Genomic DNA, 26,284 nt, shown 5'->3' on the forward strand with positions numbered 1-26,284 from the left:
GGGAGGTGCTATTTCTAGGGACAGCCCAGAGAACCTGATGTTAGATTTACCTACCTATTGTGAGGTAATGTCAGGCTTGAGCCGGTTCAGGAAAATAAGGCCCTGACGGGGTTGTGGTTGATATTTTTCCCAATTTTGACAAATGTTTTGTGTGTTGTGGCTGAAATTGGCCCCGCTAAATTGTGGTGCCCTGCTAATAATATACCGATTTTAAAAAAGGGTATTAGATCTGACCCTTGCTGTTACCGCTTGATCTCACTCATCAACTCTACCTGTAAATTAATGGGCAGAATTATTTTGGATAGGCTATAGCTGTGGGTGGCGGACAATGGCTGCTTTTCAGATGTTCAGTATGGATTCAGACACAGGCTGGGTACAGTTGAACAATGCCTCAATCTTCACATTTTTATATCAAAGTATACTTCAGGTGAAAGAGGTATCCATTTGGGGTTCATGGATCTCTCTGCAGCCTTAGATTGGGTGGATAGAGGTAAGCTTTGGTTGATTATGCTTGATATGGGCTTTGATCCGCCCCTTGTTCATTTCCCAGCCCAGAGGCACAAGGGTGTAACTGAAAGGATGAGGTATGGGATAAATGTTGGGCTTAGTGAAGCATTTGCTATCAATCGCGGGGTTAGGCATGGTTGTGTTCTTGCCCCGTTTTTATTCTGTCTCTGTATCAATGACCTAGAAAAACGGCTCTTGCAGCGGAGGCTGACGTATCTAATGTTGGTTCTAGGAAACTTCCAGCATTTTTATATGCGGATGACTGTGTGTTAATTTTTAGAACAGGCCTGGGTTTACAAACATTTTTGGACAGCTTCTTTTCGTTTATGAATGGTCTGGGGCTCAAAACTAATATCTCCAAGTCACATGTGATGGTTATAGGTCCTTCGTCCAAAACGCTCAAACATCAGTCTTTAGAAGGGGTGAAACTGACTAATGTAAGGATCTTTACATATTTTGGTGTCCCATTTGACAGCAGTAACTCTTGGTCGCATTTGAGTTAGAGTAGAAGGCTCAAAGTGGACCAAGCAACTGCTTCCCTTTTTAGGTTTCCCTAGAGACTGGGTGGGAAACCACTGGGTGAATATCTATCAAGCTCAGTGCCTATCACTACCCACCTTTGGTGAGGGAGTGTGGGGATTTTGTGATGTTAAAAACACGCAAGTTGCTGAAAATATTTTTTTAAGAAAGCTTCTCTTACTCCTGAACAGCGTCCCCAGTACATGTTGCCACTCCGAATTGGGGCTGGTTCCGCTCACGGACAATGTTGCGCCTTTGCTGTTATGGAGAGCAATCTGGGTTAAAGCGGAAGTGCAGCCCAATAGATCTTTACTTTATGATGCCAAGTGCTCTGACTTGTCCTCTAACATTGAATGGCTGAGCTACGTGAAGGACAATTTTCCCTTTTAGGACGAGAGGACAGTTTTTACAATCCTACGCCAATGTGTGCCATTTCAAAGACGCAGCTCAGGGATTACTTTTTTGTACACTGAGAGAACAGTCTAGGTCCTTAGAGCAATTGGGAAAATGTACTGTGGTGAGTTATCTTCCCCTGTTTACGACGCATCAGATTTAGCTGTATCTTTTGTCTTCTTTAACTGATACCCAATGGTTTTATCAATTAAAGTTTAATCCGGGAAGTGCGCATCTATTAGTAGTTTAGCCTAGTCACGCTATTCATGACTCCGTTTTAGATCTGTGCCCCTGTAATTCGACCTCTGTCCATTCTCTGTTACATTTTATGCTTTTTTGTAAACTTTCTGCTGTTCCTAGGAAACGTTTTTTAGTACCTTTGCTTAGGTCTTCAAATATTCGGCAATGCAGTCCTGCCTTTTTTCCTACAGTAACTGCAGTCTGAGTTTATCTGCCTTATGGTTTACAAACATATCTCGGCAGTGGTTCATTTTACGAGAATAGTTGGGAAATAGGGTAGGTTTAAGTTTCTGTCTTTTCTCTGAATTTGTTTTTAGTCCTGGGGGATCATAAATGAATTCTTATGTGTTTTTGATCATGAGCTCTTTCTCTCTGTAGATTGTCAATATTTTCCTTTCTTTTATATATTTATTATTTGTATATCTCTCACTTGTATGATTTTATCTTGTACGCCTGTGTGATTTTTTATATTAAAATCGACTAAAGCTTATTGAATGACTGAATGAAGGAATGAATGAATAATAGAATTAAGTTACAATTTGTTGCTGGCGGCTGCACATTATGTTTTTAGTATTGTTGTGGGCCATAACTCATATATATATACGAACATAACTATATGCCACAGCGAACAATAACAGCACTTTTTTTGCTTCCCTACATAAGGAAATCAGTTTGTTGAGTGAGTTGGTTGCAATTCACGAGTTGTAAACTGAGGATTGCGCTTGAGGGTGTGACTATTTCGGGGCTTTGTTGCTGGTAGTGCAGTTGTCAAGAAAATAGCCATGTTTTCAACTGTCTTTGAAGGTGTATATGCTTCTGGGTGCATCTAATACGACTGGTAATGAGCCGCCTGCGAATTTCTTTTGGATTATAGTCATTTAAAGACACAAAGCTGACACGCGGTCCAAAGCATCGTGATTTTCATATTTTTCGGTAAATATATATATTTTTTTAAATAAGTACTAGGACTGGCGTGCCAGTAAAGATTCACAACATGAAGAAATGAGCTAAGCTCGTGAGCATTGCCCAAACTGAGCTCGCTACATGCTTAAGGCGTCTAGGTCACAGAGGTTGGAAGATAAAGGAACCGCACCCGTCCGAACGGAAACTGCGGTTCTAGCTCGTGAGATTTCGGTGAGAAGTGAGTGAGTCGTGTGTTCGATTTTACTCCACACCCAGGGAAGGGAGGAGATACGGTCCACGCGACTCTCTGACCATGTTACTTGTTAAGTGTAACAAAAGGAGAAAACTCACATTTCTCCCTGAAACCGATCACATTGTAGCATACTCCAGAAAACTACCAGCCGTCTACAAAAAGTGCGGCAATTAAAAAAACATTGTGGTGGAAAATAAATTTGAAAAAAAAAAGAGATATACAAGTTCTGCCACAGGTGACCTCCAAAAGAACCTATTCCCCTTCTTTTCATGTATTTTGTAAAATTCAGAGCAACCACCTCTAAAAGGCGCAGTAGCTAAAGCAACGACGGGGGGTAGCTCAAGAAAAGACAAATGTTGATTTTTCAATGGCATTCCTTCCAATGTCACCAAAAAAGCGTTAAACTTTCAACTCCCGAAAGCACGCCCTGTGCACGGTGGCACGCGATCCACCCGAGGCCCATTGAGAGGCACAAATTCTTTGTGACACCGGGAGACACTCAACGACAAAAATACTATTGGGAATGTTTCAAAAGGAACATTTTTGGCTAGAACGGAGGCTTTTGACATTATTTATTAGGTTCAAAAATGCTTAACAAAGGCCTGACAATGGTGCTGTGGAAAGCATTGCATCTGAGGCCCTGGCCGTTGTTGTGTGCGGCCATTGATTTGAAGATGGGGCGCATTAGGCTAACAATTGCCTCCCAGCAGTCAATGGGAGGCAGCATTCAAGCACGCACAAGCACAGGCCTGTGAACAAACCATATGGGAACAGGGGGGAAAGCAAACATTTATTAACCTCTTTGTGGGGAGATGGGTGGAAGAACAGGCCAGTGCTGGAGCAGACGGTCATGCCAAATTTCCACAAATGACTGTGTCGGCTCTGTGCTTCGCTTTGCGGAGGAAGACGAGGCCTGCTGCAGGTCAGTGCTACCATGGTAACTGGAGCTGTGCAGATCGGGGTGGGTAGTACTGCTGCAGAATCCGCTGACCACCAAAGGCGAACTTTTGTACCGGAGGTCTCCACAGGAGGTTCTACTGCTGGCCCATCCAGGCCCTTCGGACCCTGAGAAGCCAATCTTGGACAAGGAGGGACGCAGCTGAGACAGAGGAGTGCTGCTTGTTCTTCCCAGAGAGTCTGCCCAAGAATTACTCCTGGAAACATCTGCAAAGAAAAGAATGATATAACTTGTCATCTTAAGGTTGCTTTGAAGAATTCAACATAAAGTCAATACATTCAATAATTCGTAAAAAAAAAACTATAACATCTCTGAAAAGAAGAAATGTATACAATTAAGAAGCATTCCTTTTCAGCTAGGTGGCTAGGGTTACCAGTCAAAAAATTTCCAAGTGTCCCATAAGAAATGTTTCCATTTGGTAATAATTGTATAAAAAGCTTTTAGCCTAAACATTGGGTGATGAATTGGGACATTGCCCACCACACTAGAGTGTGGTGTGTTCTCATCACACCTATAACTGTCACTCTGCATTGTCTAAGGCCCAACTTCTTGAGATGTCGGCATTGGTATGTATCCAGTAAGCCATACAAAGTGTAGAAAGACAAGTGGTCGGATGTCTCAAGCATGGATTGTCACATATGCAGGGAGGATCTTCCTAGAGTTTGATTGCAAATTTCCCAGCATCAACTGACAATGGCCTTTGGTGAACCTGCATTCTATAAACCTTGATTTCGGATCCATGGCTTCTAAAACGTACTATTCAAACTACCATGTTTCCTTTAAATATTATTATTGTTGGTTTGAAGGTATGATGTATCAATGCGCACATATCCCACTCACTCAACCCGCACTCGTTTGCGACACGTTAGTTGGCTGAGTCACTATATTTCTCCTTCAAGCTGCTCTAGTTTGCAAAAGTATGTTGGTCTACAGGTAAGTCGTGAGATCTTGTTACATGCCAGTGCCTCTGAAACAATGGTCACTGGTAGGCCTAACTTGTGACAGACCCGATCACAGCTCAAAGCATCTATCAGAGGTGAAAGCCTCTTGTAGAATCTCTTAAGGGCCATGTAGGTCAGTCTGCATCTGAAGCTGTGCGCATCATGTTACTGTTTGCTCTTATTGTTTTTGCCTTGTTTCATAAACGTTTCCCTCCCACCTGAACATGCACTTTACTACCCTTTGTTTCATTAATCACATTAGGATGTACACAAGTTATCCGCTGCATATACTAATTCATATTGAAATACCTAGTTCCAGCATGTTAGTCAAATGTCATGTTTTAGTGTTCCCTTTACAAACATGAGGAACTTCGAAGAATTGTCAACAATTCAAAACTACACAACTTTCAGAAGAAAGTGTTATATTGTGTGGCTTGAAGTTGCCTAAATGGCTAACTCCGGAAAGTTACAAAGTAATCAAAGGAATCCTTGAATTAATTTAATTAATTTAATTGATTAAGTGATCACTCAGGCCTTATTTCAGGCTTCATTTTTTCTCACTTCCCCACTCGAGTCAGAAACCAGTCAAATGTTTCCTATTGGAAATGTCCAGCATGAACTGCCAGTCCAGGTCTCCCTCCAATGGAAACACAGGAAACTTCAAGCCATTTCCAGGGTACTTGGATTTTGTCAGCGAGGTGCTTCTTGAGTCTTACGGCAAAGTGAGCATGGGGCTCATATCTGGGCATACCTGTCACACTTAGGCCACCTACTGCGACCAACAATAAAGTGCTTTTAAGAATGCATGAAATAATCTCATCCACTGGTGATCACTATAGGCCACATGCAGTCCTTTATTTTTCACCCACTGTGCTATTATGGACAGACACCAGGCATACTCAACTCAATCTTGGTCCTGCTCCTAAAGGAACTGCCAGCCTGGACTTCCAGGCCAGGCTAATTACTTGGGCCTCCAGATAGACTGAGTAATTACCAATGGTTTGTGATTAATTCAAGCATTTCCCCCATCTACTTTTTTCTTTAAAGTTAGATGGCTTATGTGCAATGCATATGTCAAGATGTGGGCCCTACTTTCACCATGCCACTGGACTCATGGAGTACATCTAGATGAAGCCCAGGAGGTTTAAGACAGGGAAGGGTGAGTTGTGTTCTTCTGGAGTTGAAGTGGCCAGTCAACTAGGGTTGGAAAGTTCCTACTTCAGCAAAACCAAGGCTGATTTGCATATGGCTGGTGTCTGTCGGGAGTGGTGATGTACTGGAATATGGTGGCATTGTAGTCTTGTAGTAGGAATAGAAAAAGTAGTCAATAGAACTGAAGAAGCAGGGGTGGTAACTTTAGCAGTATTAGTGAAAACAATAGTGCTTATAATACAATTAGAAATACATGATGTGGCATGTATTCAGTTATGATATATTAGTTGTTAAGGTCTGAGGAATAACTATGGCCCCCTGCTGATGTAATTGACTCTGCACCTTGGTAGCTACATTACACTGGGATGTATCTCTGGATCCCATTAGGGTGAAACTAAGGTCTTAAGTTAGCATGGGATTTTTAATTTTATATAAAGTTGAACATTAAAAAAGTTAAGATCACCTGGAAAAGGAGCTGTAATGAAAGCTATGATACAATTATAAATGTTACTTAAGGGCTATGGGAAAAAACGTCGGACCAACTTAGTTGCCAATCTTTGTGGTCATATCTGTTAAGTGGGGTACTTCAAGGTTTAGGATTGAGCACAATTTGCTGGACAGCAACCGCGTTTCACCGACTAGTGTGAGCACCTGCTTGGAAATTAGAAAACTGAAGACACTGACAGTCGGGAATCACAAGAATGCTATCTCTAGGTTCTCCACAAGACTATGTGAAAGTGGCAGGAATTTTTGCATTCTGTGATGACCTGCGAAGTCAGTACACTTTACAGATATGGGGGCAGGATTTACAAGTAAACAGTGATCTCATCCAGCATCTATAACTGATTAAAAAACAACTATGAATCATTCATTTCTGAAATGTTAGAGGTAGGAAATTCACTATTGTTGTGTACAATGATGCAATTACTAACCGTAAAAAAAAATTGACTTTTACACACAAAGCACCTAAAACATCAGTCTATTTTAGGGCATGAAAATAAGTCTAAAGACATGCACTTTAAAAAATGTTCGTCATTCCTTACCATGATGTTTTAACTTCTGTGAGATTACCCATTCGAGAAAGCCTTTAATCTCTTAGTATTCATTTTCATGCCAGTGTGTTTTCTAATTAAAAGTCTGCTTTGTATGGCCTTAACAGCGCAGCCTAGTGATAATCACTAGGAGAGGGCTTTGGCTCCGCACACATGTTGGGAGCCAAGAGTACATGTTTTGGTTGGGCAGATGTTGCGTGCCTCCATACTAAGTACGTGCCCTGCATACAACCATTATTATTTTGTTTATTTATCCTGCTTCCTGGGCTTTAATTTTCAGTGGTGCACACAAGTGACATACTAATGCTATTAAAGTGTCTTAGATAACTAGATGATGTATGTGTTTTTTCTCAGGCAGGAGCACAGATGGGAGGAGGACAGTCATTAACCTAAATGGAATTTCGGCTCTGGCTTGACAGTACAACTATCACCTGACCTTTCAACCTACACCAATATTATTCTACAGTTCTTTGTTTCCATAAACTACACATCAACTTCCATGCTATGCACTTATAACGCTTCATATTCTTTTAAAGCCAGACCTATTGGCATTGCCATTGCCTGTTGCGAAATGTAATCAGCTCCGAAAACAGGAAATTAAATCAAAGAAGTGCAAGACGTGGCATCAGCACACCCACAGTAGCAGCACACGCGTAAAATAAAATGATGCGTTTCCTACAGGAGGTAAAGAAATTAAAGACAACGCAGCATTTGACTGTTCTTGTAACAGGTATTGTAGGGTACCCTCACTGTCTAAATCAAAGTATGAAGGCTGTTCAAGCAGTGGAGTACATGGTCAGAAAAGGTTCAAAAAATTCGATAAATATATTCAGTTCTTGACTCTAACATTACATCCTTAATAATATATAACACATATTTTTAGGAAATGTTACTCTCATTTAATAGGCATGCTATATAATACAACCTGTTTGCTGAAGGGAACCAGAGATATGAATTTGGAGGAACTGGCAATAGTAAACCATCCATGCATCGTATCATGACATGACACTTCAGCTTGGGAAAACAGACTTACAGTGTTACGCAGGCCCTATTTGACGTTGCAATGCCATCACTAAAGGTCATTTCCAAATTCTGTTTGCACCAAACTGCCAGCACACACGTTCTCCCCTGGTTCACATGAACATACTTGGCTCTGACACAAACTTCTGGGGCCTTGGAGTGGCAGGCTGCTGGCAGGGCAATGGTGGAATTCATGGGCATGCAGCCGGGCCTGCAGCATTGGTCTAGGGCACACGCCAGGTGAAGAGCCAGGCACAGTCTTAGAGGAACATTGGTGCGTTTGCCGGTTACTGAAGGCCCTTGAGGCCTGTAGTCAGCATGTAGCTCTAAGAAACGCTAAGAAATGCTACTACTTGACATGATGAGTTGGGCTACCAGCAGCTGTTTGGGACTGCATCCTCCAGGAGCAAATAAAGAGTCCCTGTCCTCAAAGTTGTTTCACTGGTGCCTACCGGCACCCAGTGGCACAAATTATGTAGCGACTGTGTGTTCTATCTGGTCGCTGTTGTGTGTCTGAACTTAGATGCCTTTGGTCTCAGTGAAGTGACTACTGAAAAGAGATTCCATCCCATGCCTTATATATCCATCTGCTTTACATCTAAAGCCTCACTTGTGAATGAGATGATGTTTTGACAGCTTGCTTGAATCGTAATGTGTATGAGGGTCATGCAGCTTTGTTCAAAAGAGGAGACAACATGAAAACATCCTATTTGTATGATAAGAAGCATATATGAGAATCATCCTGTACCTCCCAAAAAGGACCCACATCACCCCGAACCTCAGGAACCTCCACTGGCTCCCTGTCTGGGAAAAATGCCAATTCAAGATGTTGGCACATGCCAACAAAGCCCTCCACAACCAAAGCCCAACATACATCAATCACTGACTGAACTACCAGCAACCCACCAGACATCTTCACTCCGCCACCCTCACCAACACCCCTGGCATCGGAGGACGCTCTTTCTCCTACCTTGCCACCAAATGTTAGAATGAACTACCCCTCCGCCTCTAAACAGCACCATCACTGACAGAATTCAGAAAGGGACTCAAAACTTAGCTCTTCGACTAACAGCAGCCGGACCCCCAAAGCCTGGATACCCTCACCGGTAATTAGCCCTGCTCTACAAATCCTGTTTCATTGACTGATTGATTGATAAATCAATCAATCAATCAAAAAAATTATAGAGCGCGCTACTCACCCGTAAGGGTCTGAAGGCGCGGGGGTAGAAAAATGAAAATAGGGGGAGGAGGGGCTGCCAATTACTGTTTGAAAAGCCATGTCTTGAGGTGTTTTCTGAATGACAGGAGGTCCTGAGTCTTGCGGAGGTTGGTGGGGAGGGAGTTCCAGGTTTTGGGGGTGAGGTAGGAGAAGGATCAGCCTCCGGCGGTGGCGCGCTGGATGCGGGGAACTGTGGCGAGGGCGAGGTCGGTGGAGTGGAGGTGGCGAGTGGGAGTGTGGAAGTTCACTCTTTCGTTGAGGTAGGCTGGTCCAGTGTTGTGGAGGGATTTGTGTGCGTGGATGAGAACTTTGAAGATGACCCTTTTGTCGATAGGAAGCCAGTGAAGGGATCTGAGGTGGGAGGAGATGTGTTCATGGCGTGGAAGGTCCAGGATGAGGTGAGCGGCTGCGTTCCGGATCCTCTGGAGTTTCTGCTAAAGCTTGACTGTGGTGCCAGCGTAGAGGGCGTTTCCGTAGTCTAGCCTGCTGCTGATGAGTGCATGGGTGACGGTCTTTCTGGTTTCTTTTCTGGTTTCTATGGGTGTCCATTTTAAGGTTTTTCACAGCATGCGGAGGGTGTTGAAACAGGAGGAGGTGATAGCGTTGATTTGCTGGGTCATAGAGTGAGAAGAATCTAAGATGACGCCGAGGTTGTGTGCATGGGTGGCAGGAGTTGGGGGGTGACCCCAGGGAGGTGGGCCACCAGGAGTCATCCCATACTGTTTTGTTGGGGCCAAAGATGATGATTTCGGTTTTGTTGGAATTTAGTTTGAGGTGGCTTGCTGTCATCTATTTGGCGGTGTCAAGGAGTCCGGCGTGAAGGTTGGTCTTGGCGGTGGTAGGGTTCCTGGTGAGGGAGATGACGAGCTGGGTGTCGTCTGTGTAGGATATGATGGTGATTTCGTGTGGCCGGAGGATGTTGGTGAGCGGGCCATGTAAATGTTGAAAAGGGTGGACTGAGGGAGGATCCTTGGGGAACTCCGCAGATGATCTTGGTGGCTGGGGATTGGAAAGGAGGGAGGCGGACTTTCTGGGTCCTTTCGGCGAGGAAGGAGGCGAGCCAATCCAGGGCCTTGTGTCAGATTCCTGCGTCGTAGAGGCATGTACGGAGTATTTGGTGGCAGACAGTGTCAAAGACTGTGGAGAGGTCCAGGAGGATGAGTGCGAGGGTCTCACCCTTGTCGACTCTGGTTCTGATGTCGTCAGTACAGGCAATGAGGGCGGTCTCAGTGCTGTGGTTCTTGCGGAATCCAGACTGGGAGGCTTCAAGTGCGTTGTTTTCCTCTAGGAAGTGAGACAGGCGGGCGTTCACTAACTTCTCAGCGACCTTGCTGGGGAGGGGGAGAAGAGAAATTGGGCGATAGATCGTGAGGTCATCAGGGTCTGCTTTGGGTTTTTTCAGGAGCGCGGTTACTTTTGCGTGCTTCCAGGAGTCTGGGAAGGTAGCGTCGTCAAAAAAGCTGTTGATTGCGGCGCGAAGTTTGGGAACGATGGTTGGGCTGGCCTTTTTGAAGATGCGGTGGGGCAGAGGTCCAAGGGGGAGCCTGAGTGGATGGAATTCATGTTTTTTTTGGTTTCTTCATCGTTGGTAGGGGCCCAGGTGTGTAGTAGGTTGGGGAGGTGGGGTAAGTTGATAATAATGATGTATTGTTACAGAGAAGACAATGTGCGTTTATGTGCGTCCAGCTCTCCAGACTGTATAACAGAGAGAGAAGTCATGTTCATCTGAAACAATCGCCAACTTACAAAATGTGTGCCTCATATTTGTTGTGTTCAGGAGCAATCAAAGGATTCTCATCCGCCCAAGAGGACGGACTGCTTTGGCTTGGAGAAAGTGTGTGAAGATTCTTTACTTCACTGAGGCGAAGTTTACCTCTGCAGCCAGCAACTGGCCTGTCTCCCAGCTCCTGAAACCCTCACTCGTTGCGGGTGAGATATCCAGTGACTGGCAAAGACATCCAGTATATGACAGGACGGTGGTGCAACAAGGCTACCGTGGGTCCTAATGGAAGTAAATAAAATGTCCCCATACAGTGGTTCAATAGTAAAAAAAAAAGGCAGAAACTAGGCTTCAACGGGCCCTGAACGCCCCTGGGTAATGGCGCCACTGCACCTGCCGCACTACTTATATCTCTGTTCCTGTTTCCCTCTAGCTCTTCGCTCCTCTATGTCCCTTCAGCTTTCCCTGTTTACCTCGAGACCCTCCCTCTCTTCCCTTTCCTTCTTATTATGCTTCGTTTTTCGCCTTCTATGCTCCCAGCTCCCCTTGCACCTCTCCACTCTCTCCTCGCCATCTCCCCTGAAGCTCGCATTCTCCATGGTTCATTCTCTCCCTTTTCTTACCTGCATCGTTCTTGTCCCTTTTTTTCTGTCCACTGCTTCCCTTCCCCTTACTCTTCGCTATTCTTCCTGCAAGCCTTCGTTCTTCACTCGATCCGCCTCGTTTCCTGTGTATCTCCCTTCTTTCTACCTATCACGCCTCTCTGTTTCGCTATCTCTCACTGCTGCTCTTCCTCTCTTATCATTCCCTCCTCTCTTTCCATTCTGCCGTTTCTCCCCACTCCCTCGTTCTTCCTACATCTGACCTCTCCACCTTCACATTTTCTTAACTCTCTCTTTATTTCATTGCTTCCTGTATTTCTTCACCCTCTGAATTGCTTAACACTGTCTCTTTATCTCCCCGCATCTCTCAATGCCTTTTTTTAAATTTCGTCTCCTATATGTTCGTCGTGCTCCCTGTATCTCCCTACCCCCTTTAATTCACCCTCTGCTCTTGTTTTTTCTGCTCAAATCTCAGCTGTATCTCTTATTTCACACCTGTATCTCTCTAGCAGTCTATCTCGCTGCCCTCCCTTTTCATTTCCACTCCCACATTATTTCTATTTTGTTTCATCTATCTCTATTTACTCCCTCTTACTTTCCATTCCCTCTTTCCTCGCCCGTGTGAGGTGCGGAGCTCCCCTCCCCTCAGCCCTTCATAGAGTAAACACAAAGCCAGCCCCCAGGGAGGCGCGGTCGGCCTGTTAGGCAAACTGCAGCTGATGAAAAGTCAGGCTCGCCCCACATCCCCCTGGGCCCCGGTGCACTGCACCAGCTGCACCACTGATAGCTACGTCCCTGGGCAGGGGGTATCGCACGGGCGGCTGCTGGGGGGGAAGCCTTGGAGATGGTCCGGGCGCAGCCTTACCAAGGAGTAATGGAGGATAACTGAGATGGGGTCTGTGAGAGGGGGCGGGTGTGGCAGTGAACGTAGGGGGCGTCACATGCAGGAGGTGTCGGCCAAGCAGCATCAGTCCACCCACCGACCCTTTGGCGCCTCTTGGCAGAAAGAACGGGTTTCTGCTGCCACGAGGGGTTGCTGAATTTGGTCTTTTAAAACAATAACTTTGAAAGTTTTGTGCTTCACAAATTGCAAGTCAACTAACTTCCCACAAAGCGTTTTTGACAGACACTTCTGCCTCTGAGGCGGCCTTTTGGTGCTGGAGATCTGCAGAAATAACGCTGGCTCAGCAGCAGGGCACAATTACATGCGTAGACAAAGGTGAGTTTTTAAGTGTGTTGAAAGGAAACTTAATGCCATTTTTTTTAGGTGAATTGTAATTGACCTCCACAATATGTTTGCATAAGGAATGCTTGGTGTATGGCTCATGTCGTACACTGTCTTTAATATTCAAATCTCGTTTGCGTAAGGATCTTTCTGGTCGGTACGAGATGATCTTTGCCTGTAGGAAAACGGGTCCTTGACTATGCATGACTGGATGGGCCATAAATGGACAATATCAGTCTAATTTTGCTCCTGAACAAGTGTCCAACGAAGGGATCTAGTGGCTGGTGACATGGCCATGCCCCTTACGGCATAACAGTGTGTGTGATGCCACATTTCACACTCTCTGCAGGAGCTCCAGCATGTATACCTGTATTTCAAAGTATGCACCATTTCAGTGGTGTAACATACGCCATCTCTGTTTCCTACACAAGGAACTTATTAAAGAGGAAATTCATTTTAATAATTGTCAGCTGAACAAACACCTTTCACCACATTAGAAAAAAATGTGGAGCCAAACTATATACTGAATACTTAATAATTCCACGTTTCTGAAGTTTTTTGTCACTGAAGATGAGGGCACATGTTACAAGGCGGTGGTCAGTGCTAAATTTGGGCTGGTGGTTGCTGGTGAGGTCCACTGACATTCATTTTTTAGGCCGATAACTTATTTTTCCTCACCAGTTATCGATCATGAGCAAGAGAGGTAAAAGCATGAGCGTGAATTCATCAAAAGGCCAGGGGTAGCAGAAGTGACATCACATGCCATTCGACCTTTAAATTCACCCACTCACACATGCTTATACATAAACACACACACACTCTCTAACATAAACACTTGCTCCCATGCACATAACATTCATTTAAAAGCATTTTTAGTTACCTCAACTGCTAGGGAGGGTCACATTCCAGCTAGTTGTACTCCATTTATATTACACTACTAGTGCATACTATGTTAGTACTCACTATTAGGGTAATAAAGATTGACAAAAAACAAGGATGTTGGAGCCTTAACCGATGTACCTAAGGATGAGCCAGGGGTCGCAGCTGCGACCCCTGGCGACCCCTAAATGACGTCCATAGGTAAAAGCACACCAAAATAAAAACGGAGGCAGGGAAAGATGCCACAAAATGATATATGTATTATAATTGTAGTAAAATATAAAAACATTACAGCATTAATGATTTATTTTAAATTAAAACTGCATTATTTTGAACATATTTAATTAAATTAATATTTTTCTGAAAGGTAAATTATAAAAGAATCCACCTAAAGTAAAAAAAATATAGTTATGGATATATTGAAATTATTAAAAGTGATGTACAGAGCGATTTAAAGGTATTGTAATATATAAATGGTACATTAATATTCAAATTTAAATCGATTATTATATTATGTTACATTAAAAACACATGTTTCATTTGTAGATGACTTTTTAGATTACATTTAATGTATTTATATTTTTATTTTTTTACTATTTTAAATAATTTAATTTAATTTAAAATATTTATTTATATTATTATTATTATTATTATTATTATTATTAATATTATTATTATTATTATCGTCATTGTTATTGGAAATATTTCCATTATTTTCTAGAGGATACTGTTGCAGTGTCAATGGTTGGCATGGGTGATGCTGGACGTCCTCCAGCCCTGAGCTGGAATCCATTTTCACTTGTTTTGAACTCTTTTTGGCTGTAAGAAATAAATAAGTGCAGTTGATAAATAGTAATGGGCTTACTTTTTTGTGGGTGGATGCATGTCCCTCCCTAATGACCTCTTTACTCCTCCATTAACCCCTCCCATTGTTTTAGTAAGTTATTCCCATTGTCCAGCCATTCCCCTCTGTCCCTCCTACATTTACTACTAAAATGTACACTTATATGTGGGGAGACTCTGCAGTCAGGGTGGAGATCTATATACAGAAAAGATAGGAGAGATGAAGTCGAAACCTCTACACTTAGATTTATGAACAACATTTTGTAGTACAAAAGTATTATTATTGCAGTACTACTAAATTTACTACAAAATGCAGTTTGTGAATAGGTCCAAAGAGTCAGCTGTGCAGCTGTCATCTAGGAAACTCGTTTTGCCAGCGCATGTCACTTTTGGCTTCTCCTCCCATACTATGAATATACCTCACCAAGGACATATGTGAAAGTTGAAGGTGTGGGGGGCAAAAGCGTGGCTAGAGCATGATACATGAGATATCCTTTGTGTACACAACAGAGTGTGGTGGATAGGGACTAAAGACAAGAGGGGAATTTGCAGACATACTAGCATGGGTTTAGATGTTAAAGGGCCATGTATTAATAGAGTACTCACCACCATAAATTTGGTTTAAAAAGGGCTTGGCATCCTCAGCATAATTTAAGAAAACGATACCACAAGAGTGGATCAGTTTCACCAAGGAAATCTTGTGGGCATTAAAAAACAAACAAATACAAGATAAATGGCCAAGGCAAACCAATAGTGATCACTACTGGTGACAACTGAAAAATTGAAATGGAAATAGTTTGTGATGTTTGGAAAGGAATCCTATTATGCAGTCCAGCACAGTGTCCCTATGACCCAGAATCCTATAAGCAATGGTGGTGAAGGTAGAAGAAAACAATAAATGAATGACATCTTCAAAACCACAGCTATTGACTTTAATCCTGAAATCAAAACATAACATGTATTTGTAAAGCACATGTTCACCTAGGAGGGTGTCTTGGCCTTGAATAACAGATATGTATTGTTATCCAACTCAATTGTACGCCTTTTATTGACCTAGGAAAGATGAAAGACTGAGTGGATCTACCAGGATTGGAACCTGTGACCATGAGGTCGAACACAGGCCCCAGTAGTAGACGCATTAGCCCATTAGGTCAACAGATTCAGCTACATCATACATGATGGCTGCACTGACTGACACTTGTGCCACATGACAGGGGAACTTATTCCTGTGCACAACTTTGCAGCCTGTAGGTTTTAATGAAAAGATATGTCATCGCTACCTTCTTCAGGAGTTTGAAATTTGAGTTAAATATATGTTGACGTCTGAAAGGTCGGTTTGGGGATTCCTAAATAAGTTATAGTTGCCTTGTAAAAGTATCTGATATAGAAAATGATTTAAAAACTCCTGTTGATGGTATCATGTGTGACTTTATGATGATATGTGATTTTTAAATAATGAAGCAAGACATGCATTGTTAGTTGATCTGGGGAGTTTGGAATTAGGTTCCAGTGGAAGAAACTGGCCAGTGGAAATTGCCTTAAAGTACTCACGGATCAACACAATGTCTAACTCCATTCCTCCTCACACACTAAAACCTCGGTTTACCTCCCTACACAATATCTATTTTAATTGAATTTCTTTAGGAATTAGGATAATTTCCAGGTAAAGCATACCACATTAGAATCACAAACGTACCATGAAAGGACAGTAATACTTGTCTTACTTCTAGAATTCCATTGCTCATCCAAAATGAGCCACGATTTCTTCTTAGGGCAATTCGAGAGATTGGTTCAGGTATTTTTCATTACAGTTTGGTAGCAAAGTGTTTTTGGAATAAAAATTCCGTTGTAGTTATCTTTCCTGAACGTTTCCGAGGAGAATTTCAATTTATTAAACTCAGCAAGTCTGTGGGGGATGTCCAAATTTTCAGGTTTTGTTTAGTGCCTCTGTGGAATTTTCCTTTGTAGTCTGAGCATTAGCTAGTTTGCCACTTTTTCAAACGAATCGGTGAAAGTCAGTAGAAGAGGGCTTATGAGTTAGATTTGGTGGTAATTGCACTATACCTAATTGTTTTCAGGGTTGTTTAGTAAGAACCTCATTGGGTTTCGCTTGATAAAGAAACATGTATTCGGAATTCAAAGCAGATGATATCTGGATTATCAGATCAAGGTATCAAGAACAACAGGTTATATGGAAAACGGATTTCTTCTTTGCAGATTAGAAACTCTTAAATGCCACTGACTGAGTGAGAGGAGCCTGTCACTAATTGCTTTTAATTTAGTGTTTTCATGTTTTTATAAAATTCTATGGGCTAGGGAAACCAGAATGTTAATTCCAAGGGTTGAAATCATATAGAATCGTTAAATCACTTCAGTTTTAAGAAGAAAATGACGTGTTTATTAACAGATGCATTTAAAAATAAGGTATCTGATTAAACAATTATGGGCTGTGATTGTGAGCTAATACAAAATATTTTTTGTGCAGGAGAACACCATGTTACTCTGCTTTCAGGCTTCTAGTGTTAAAACGTACATTGAAGATCACCAGCAGGCCACCATCTCTGCTTTTCGGATGTATATAAGACACACTTATAGCCTCTGGGATCGTGTTCTTTAGGATCACATCTTGATTCTGCCATAGGCAGATTTTCATTACAAACAAAAATGCCTAATTGGTGACTGATTATTTTATTATAAATATCATGAATGAGAAAATGGAATAGCAGGCAATTCAACTGAATAATTAAGATGTCCTACTTTGGCATTTTATTAGTGGGCATCCTTAGGAGAATATGTGGTGCAAACGCGGTCCAAAAGAAGAGTTGATATATGATGTCACGAGCATTCAAAGATCAGAGTGTGCTAGTGTTTGTGATGAAAGTTAGGTTACTCATGATTACAGATGAATATACGTGGTGCACTGACAACAGAGAACAGCTTCTGGCCCTCTGTCTGCACAGTAATGGACTGGCAAATATGTGCTAGCCTTTGGCATCCTCATGCATGACAAAGATCTGCTGAGTGTCTGGGCATAAGACGTTTGGCATCCATTTATGAAACCTGTGACCTAGGAAGACCCAATCAGTAATTTAGAAAATATTTTTATTCCTGAGGGTGGAAGGGGTGTAAGAAAGGGGGCTAGCTGATCCAGAAGTGTTACAAAAAGCACAAGCCCTGCACCAGCTTAAGGACTTCCTACTCACTCTCTAGCAAATGGATTTACCAACTGGCTCACATAAGAAAGCTTTTTAAAAACAAGCAAATAAGAAGATGGGGCCTAGTGGGTGGGTTTGAGCCTATGCTTTCTCAGAGCTTTCATATATTTCACGTTTGTGGGGTGTTTCTGGGTTGTTCTGCATTGTCAGGTATTGGTACCGTATAATGGGGCCATATCATGAACACTTTGGGGGACATTATGATCCTGGCGGAGGGTGGAGAAGCGGCGGTAAGACCGCCAACAGGCTGGCGGTCTTTTTTTGTAGTATTATGACCATGGCGGTTACCGCCATGGTCATCCGCCGGTTCTCTGTTCCGCCCACCAGGGCGGAGACGACCGCCGGGCTGGAGACCTGGGTCTCCAGCCCGGCGGCCGTCACTATACCGCCGGCGGTATTTTGACCCGGCTTACCGCCGTTGATTTCTTGCGGTTTGAACTATCCCTGGCACTGATAGGGGTCTCCCTGACCTCCCACCCCCACCTCGACTCCCTCCCCTACACCCCCAACGACCCCTGCCACCCCCCAAAGGTGGCAGGGCCCCCCTCCCCACCCCGACCCCCAACATCACATCACCCATACCCACACGACACGCACGCAGGCACCACCTACACACTTACACGCACACACACCGACATACATGCCTACATCCACACACACAGTCAGACACGCACACCCACATAAAAACATACACGCACACATCCATACAGACATACCCACAGACATACACGCATTCATTCCCAAAACACGCAACACCCCGCAAGCATACACGCACTCACACACCCCCTCTACATACACAGACGCACACCTCCATGCACCCACACAACACCCCCCACCGCCCTCCCCTAACGGATGATCGACTTACCTGTTCCGTCGATCCTCCAGGAGGGGACGGGAGCCATGGGGGCAGCTCCGCTGACACCACACCACCAACAGAACACCGCCACAGCGAATCACAGGATGTGATTCGCTGGGCGGTGTTCTGTTGGCGTGGCGGTGGAGGTGGAGCAACCTCCACTTCCCGCCTCCCGCCAGTATGGCTGTTGGCGGCTCTCTGTCCGAAAAAGGATGGAGAGCTGCCAACGGTCATAATAGGCCGAGCGGCAAACCGCCACCACTGGCGGTCTTCCGCCCGGCGGTCCCTCGGCGGTCTTGGAAAAAGACCGCCGAGGTCAAAATGACCCCCTATATGCCTGCACAAACATTAGTTTGAACATTTGTATATTAATATGTATGTATGCAGGTATGTATGTGTGTGGTGTTTGTATAGAACAAACCTATCCAAAAAGCAGTGGAGCGCTGCACATTGTCCAAGGCGAGCATGCAGTGAATGAGCGATAGGAGAGGCAGCTGGTTTGCGGACAGTTAATGCATTGTGATGTAGTATTCTTAAAACAGGTGCTTCTTCAATTTTATTTTCTCAATTGAAACAGCATTGAGGTGGTCCGTATGGATACGAGGATGTTGTTCCAGATCCTGGATGCATGGATGAAAATCCTTGCTGCCTTGTTTTTTTAAATTTTTTTGTCTTCCTAGTCTCCAATCTGATAGTGTCCTGGCTGTGGGTTTGCCAAGAGCCAATGAAGTTCCTTCAGGATGGGGTTGATGTGGTCATATTTCTTCAGTCCCTGGATGAGACGTGCTATGGTGTGTAGGATGCCCTTCTGTGGGTGTCAATTAGGAGTCCGTAAGGGCATGGAACAGGGCAATCCAGATGAAAAAGTACCTAGGCTTGAACAGCAGTTCCAAAGTCACTTTCTATGAAAAATGATTTTGCTTTCTTTAAAAGAGAGAGGTGGTGTTATGAGTTATTTGTTGTTTAGGCAGTGTGTTCTTTGATGGTGAGGTTAGTGCAACGAGTGAATGTAAGTGAGAATTGGGGTTGAACCAGAGCAGGTTTAGGTCATTGAGCCAAGTTTGCACTATGTCATAGTTGTTGTTATTGCAAACTAACAGGATTTCTGTCTTGGTTAGGTTGATCACTAGGTAGGCCCTGGAAATTCAGTTCTGGATGAGGTGCAAGCAGTGCATGAGGCATTGGATGTCTGAAGCAGAGGACACTTTCAATTACAGCTTTGTCATCAGCATATTGGTAAATATTGATGCTGTTCTATGTGAATAGAGGTCCAAGAGGCTCCATGTAGAAGATGAAGATGACTGCCACTGTATTGAACTCTGAAGTATTTTGCAGATGATAGGGATCTTTTCGAACCAAGAAGTGCCCATGTGAACAAACTGGTATTGGTTCTAAAGTTACGAAGAGAACCAGTGACGGGCATTGCCAGTGAATCCCATTTGAGACTCTAGGGTGAGATGATCAACTGTATTGAAGGCAGCTAAAAGGTCCAGCAATATCAGGATATAAGATGTGTAAATTAGGGATGTCCATGCTGCAGCATGAGCCATAGCCAGACTGGTAGTCATGCAGGAGCTGGTTACAATTAATTTGATCTGGAGTTGAATAAAGATTGCTTTTTGGTAGGTGAGTGTTGGGGAATTAGTTGGCAAAGTTATCAGGGTCTTGTGTAGGCTGTTTTAGGGGTGGGAGGATCTGGCCTGTCCTGAGAGTTTCTGGGAAGATGCTGTCAGTGAGTGCAGCGGTGACAATGGTGAGACAGCTTCCCAAGAGAGCTTTGATGAAGGATGAGGGTAAGACATCATCTTCATAAGAAGTGGCCTTGTCAGTGAGATCTGCGAGCGATAGGGCTTATGAAGGATGACCAGTTCAGGATTCTACATGAAGAGGAGAGCTCATCTCCTTTCCACAAGTGCAGCCAAAGTTGGTAATGTATGCACTTGATCATTAGTGTCTACATATAACATTGGTTGTGATTAGCATAGATGTGCATATTACAGCTCTAAAGCCCACTGCTGAGGGCAATTAAAGTAAAGACCGTCCTCCCGAGTAGGGAGAGAGCCTTTAACAGCTATTATAGTCCGAGGCAGAAAGGCCATAATGCTATTAGAATGTTCCTTCAACTGAGGGTAGTAGTTTCTAAATTAATAAGAAAGTAAGAGAAAACAAGCATTGGAATGTTGTGTTGTAACTGGTATTTTCCAGTCATTATTGCCCTGAGCAACTTGATTGTCGTCAGTGGAGCTGTCTAATTTCAATGTTCTGATAGATACATTTTTGTCAGTTGTTGCAAATCTGATGAAGGTGTTCATTACTGACAATGCTGCTGAGGAACATATTTCACTAGTCGAAAACAGTAAGGTAAACGGATAGTGATATCGAAAACATGTATCTGAGCAGTAAACTGTTCTAACATTGCTCCTGAACTCTGTATATTTTGTAATTAAAAAGCATGGCTCTCAAGTAATTCAGAAAATGTTTTTTAAGACCTGGAAAAAATGTAATTACGTTGGTGAAATGTGCTTAATTTTCGAATGTTTGCATTTCGTTAAATATGCAATAATTCACACAATTTTGGGAGACATTTTCTGCTGCAACCAGCCTCTTGCTGGCATCAAAAGGCATGTGAGAGGCCCACAAAACATAATTCACTCAAGAACCATTATTTTGCTATTTTTTACATTCATGAAATTTCTTACAAAAGTTATGCAGTTTTACACCCCCCTAATGTTTGCCATATTGTGTTTTAAGGACAAATTAATAAATGTGCACTACATGAAAACATAACTGTGTGCATCTTCGCTAAAGCCATGTCATGTTTGGAAACTGCTGATTAGGTGTGAATATATCGAAGGACCACAGCTGTACGTGTGCAAAGAGAGATGCATGTGTCTGCATCAACCACATTTTGCAGAGACATCCCGCGTTCATTAAACGGCGCCTCTTCTTCACCGCGGATCAATATTGTCTTCCCCAGAGTGCAACCGCCCCACTTCATGTTGGCGCCTCAAATTGTACTCCCACAGCACCCATGTGATTTGTCGAGGATGGAAGTGGGTCAGGCTTACCCAGAGATAAACAACCAGGGCTGTTCCGCTCATTACATATTCTGCTTACGCATCCTAACTGCTTGTTTGTCAAACTACGTTCTTATCTGGGAAAGCATGTAAAAACTCTACCGCTCTTTTCCATTTTTGAGCGAAGGACTGTTAATACCTCCAAGTGCTGCGACGCCGTGCAGATGCTGATTAGCAATAACAACGAATGCACAGAAAAAGGCTGGAATGTCTGTCACTGGGCACCCATTGATAAATCTACCTTCCATTGCGGCGAGGTGTGTTCTGTTTGCTTATGGAATTTCTTTGCAGATTGCGGATAAAAATATGTCTGTCTGCTCCAGAATACACTTTCAAGATAGCTAGAAACTCTTTAAGTGATATACTTGGAATAGGCCCGCGTTACTAAACCAAATATATATCTGGCGGAGTATTCGATTAAAAGAGCGGATATGTTTTTTTTTCTCCATTAAAATTCTTTCATATCCGTGAGGTTTCATTTTTTATTTTCTGAAAATACTGTTGCTGATCACCTCTCCCTCAAATTAGAACTCAAAGTTATTCTTCTGATATAAATGCTCATTTATAGAATGGGGATTATATATTCACAGCGTAATTTTCAAACTAAAATTACCATTTTATAAATAAGAGGGAGGAAATAGTGCAGAATGTGTAGCTGTTAAAAAAAGCAAGAATCCCCGTTTAATTTGCAGACACATTAGTGGTTCGACATTTATTCGCTTGGCCTCGTATTCATGTCATATACTGCACACGGGGCTTCGAGGCACACACTGTGTGTCTTTATACTTTTCTTTTGTTTTCTATGTGGTGGTAATTCTACATCCCCAGATATCTATCCATTACCTTTGTGTGTTGTTTTCCTGCTCCTTGGCTGGAGAGTAAATGCTTGAGTCTCAGCTGCTGACGTGGAAGGTGATGCCTCCAATACAGAGCTTCCTTTCTATCTGGCGCCTTCTCCATCAAGTCACGTGAGCTGCCAACTTGATTTGCCATTCATGTTATGTTGCAGATATCACTGTTTTACCAGATTCTGTGCTAGATTACCGTGTTTGTAAAAAGACAGTTCATGGCTGTCGTCACTGCACAAACCACACCTTGGGTTTTTGTGGCAGATAAGAGGTTGTCAATGCTTCTACTTATGGTGGCAGCAAGCACAGGTATGCCTCATCCTCTCCTCTTTCAACTCTAACCCACCGTCTGTGTCAGGGTGCTCCAGGATTATTAGCATATTAGGAATGAGCCCCGAAAAAAATCCCTCAAAAGATCCTCAGCACTACAGTTTTTTTTAAATAAAAACATATTGTAAACCACCAGACCAACTGGGAAGTCAAACACCATGGACCACCAAGACCTTGTTTTGGCAATGGGGAGACAGGAAAAAGCGAAAAGGGGAAGGTGTATGAGATAACAGTGATCATGGCCACCCCAACTTTCCCGAAAGTCAGAAAAAAAAAAAAAAACGGACACCTGCAAAAGAAGGCTTTCGTACTATGCCTCTCTCCCTCGTTGGAATCTCTGTAGAAGTCTTGTTCCACATGTCTAACTTTGGACTTGCTGAAGCTGGCAGTCAACCTGCACCTTCTGTATCACTTCAATCCGCAAAATTAGCAGGAGTGGGTGTGCAGAAAATCAGGTAAAGAGAATGCCACTCTCCAGGATAAGGGTAGACAAGAGTGAAGGCGTGTAGAAATGTGTGTAAGAGGAAAATGGTTTGGGCAAGTTTGGCTGCTGGTATCCAAGAAGTCACTGGTTGGGGTTAATTATGTATTAAAGAGAATGCTTGTTTCCCATGACAAAAGGATTATTAGGCGGCCCTCCCTCCTAATAACCCTCTAGGTCTACTACTGTTGCTTGGCCTCCATGCACTATCTCCCAAACCCTAATATCCAGAATGAGGCCTACATGTGCTGTCACTCAAGTGCCTACCATGACACAGCTCAGTACATCTGAAGATGATGGTCAGTTTATGGTGGTGTACTAAAAAATGTGCTTGTGCTGGTAACACGTCTGTTTTATGCTAATTATGCAGAGAAGAAGAGTAACAAGTTTTACATGGACACTTCAAACTGATATTGGATTCAATTGAGTGTCAGGATAGGTTGTAAGGTGAAGGAGAAATAGTGAGCCAGTGAGAAGCATCATTGAAATAGAGGACATCTCGTGGAAACCAGTCACCTAATTTGGGGCAATAAGATCTTTCTTTCCACCTTTTGGATTCCACAGAGTACATGCACCAAGGATTATTGACTGCATCAATTACTTGACTCCTACTTCCCATAATCACCTGTTGGCTGTACAAACAGTGGACCTGCACCTAGGCAGGACCTCCAAGTTCTGGCATCACAGTGACTGCTTATTGATTCTATGGACATTTATATGCTCTTTGGGTATTTAGGCACACAGTCAAAACCTTCTGGTACTACTTCAGGTACTTCTGCTAGCTAATGTTGACAGCATGAGATCACTCCTCTGACCCCCAGCCTCTCAGGCTGCACTCGCTGCATTGTCAGCTGGGCTCCAGTAGCCTCCCTAACTGCCAGACTACTGGAGACACCAGGACACGTGGATGCAAATGTGGGCAAGGGAGGGTTAAAGGATGCTGGGAACTCATCAGAGCAGCTGCTTAGATCAACCACCTGTGTGCTTTGACCTTCACTGATGCTTCCTGATGCGAATATACCACTGTAAAGATATTTTATTTCGTATTCAGGGAACAATTGTCAATGCCTTAGAATACAGATAATTTTAACTCAAAGGCATGGTAAACTCATCTGCTCTTCTATCTCTCAGTCCAGCATGAATTATGCAAGAATGACAAAACTGGCCTTCGTTTGGTATTCCTAATATTTAACTGCATTTTGATATACAAAATACACATGCTCACTAACTATGTCAAATGGCCTTGCTAAATAGTGTCTCCAATAACTACAGGCAGTGGTGGCTGCCACTGAACAGGGTGGCCTCTAAAAATAAATAAATAAAAAAACCACGTAATGCTCCGTCAGGAGCTGTCACCAGCATGAAAGCAGCATTGTGATTGGTGTGAGCGGCCTGGTTCACACTCACACAGGGAGTGGGACCCTGTGAACTTTCTCCTCCCAGCTGTGCAATACAGTCAGTGAAGAAATGCTAAGTGCTCATGTCTGTTTAGCTGGCACATGGTGCACATACCACTCTTCCTCCAGCCCAGCCCCAGCCTGCCCTAACCTGGCTCCAGATGAAAAGTAAAATGATAAAAACATTGTGCTATTAACATTTTATTTTTCATTTTTCTGAAAGCAGTGCGGCAAAGCTCCTCCACTTTAGCAGAGGAGCCACCACTGACTCCAGGTATCTTTAATGGCCCAGAGGCCTCATTAAACATAGAATTGTTTATGTATGTATAATTCAACTTACTACAAAAATAAGCTATTACTTGTGATCATCCATATTCTTTAACTTACAACAATAATTATCCCAAAGCAGCATTTCAGTAATCTGTTGATACTTATAATTTCTTACCACTGTCTGTCTGACTGATGCAAACCAAAACACCTTTAATATTTGAAATCCCTGTTCCTGTTTTCCAACTCATACATAAAACATTCTTCATGGTCAGATGAATCAATGGTGTTACCAAACTTAAATTAGCAAGGAATCGACTACAAAAAATTGTAAAATCTAGAAACTTTGGAACAACATTGCTTGAAATGTAGTTCTATCCCTGGCAATCTTCCCAGGACTGGACGGGAAACCAAAAGCAGCCCTGGCAAAAATACTTAAACCAGCCCTCTTCATCTCCTTGTGCAATTTCCATTTTCTCAGTCTCCCGCTCATCTCCTCTCAAACTGCTTTCTCTCTAACTTCCCCTCCATCTCACTCCTTCTCTCTCTTGACACCTCCTAGTGCCTACTGCATTTAACATTGGGGAGCTGGGGAAAGTGGTAGAGGTACCACGAGCAGCCCAGGGCTTTCAAAACTGCCCTCCTAGGACTCCAGTCCACCGGGGAAATGTCCGGTTGAATAAAAGGCCTGTCTGACCCTGATAATATAAACTGGGAGCTAAAAAAAACCTTAGTATGAAATTTATGTTTCCGCAGTTTAACACTGAGATCTACAATGTCATTCTCATAACTAATCTGGATTACTTACCAAGCAAGTGGGTTTCTGGCACTGAGGAGGTGTGAGCCTACCCAGAGACTAGTAGGCCCACTTGAAAAGCCAGATTTTCTGCTTCTTGTGGAATTCAAGAAGTGAGGAGGAGGCTCTTATGTGTAGTGGCATGCAGTTCCCGGCTTTAGGAGTAAGGTAAGCAAAGTCTTGACCTACGGATATCGTTTTCTGAATGCATGGGATGTATGCAATTAGGAGTCAGGATGACTGGAGCTGTCTGGAAGGCTTGTGAGAGCAGAAGCGATTGTTGAGGTCTACTGAGCCAGTGTTTTGTAGCTCCTTGAAAGTGTGGGTTAGGAATTTGAATTGTGCTCGTTTGTGTATGGGGCGCTTTCAGGTGTGGTGTGATGTGTGGTCCTGGTGGGAGGTTGAGATTGATTCTGGCTGTGGAGTTCTGAGTGGTCTGAGCCCTCTGGTGAGTTCCTCATAGTCCAGCTTGCTTGTGATTAGGGTGTGCAGGAAGGTTTTCCGGGTGCTGATTGTGAGCTATTTGAAAATCTTCCTCAACATCTTCAGAGTATGGAAGCATGAGGAGGAGCCAAGGCTGGAAATGAAGTG

Source organism: Pleurodeles waltl, chromosome 4_1 (genome assembly GCF_031143425.1).
Source record: "Pleurodeles waltl isolate 20211129_DDA chromosome 4_1, aPleWal1.hap1.20221129, whole genome shotgun sequence".
Taxonomy (NCBI): domain Eukaryota; kingdom Metazoa; phylum Chordata; class Amphibia; order Caudata; family Salamandridae; genus Pleurodeles; species Pleurodeles waltl.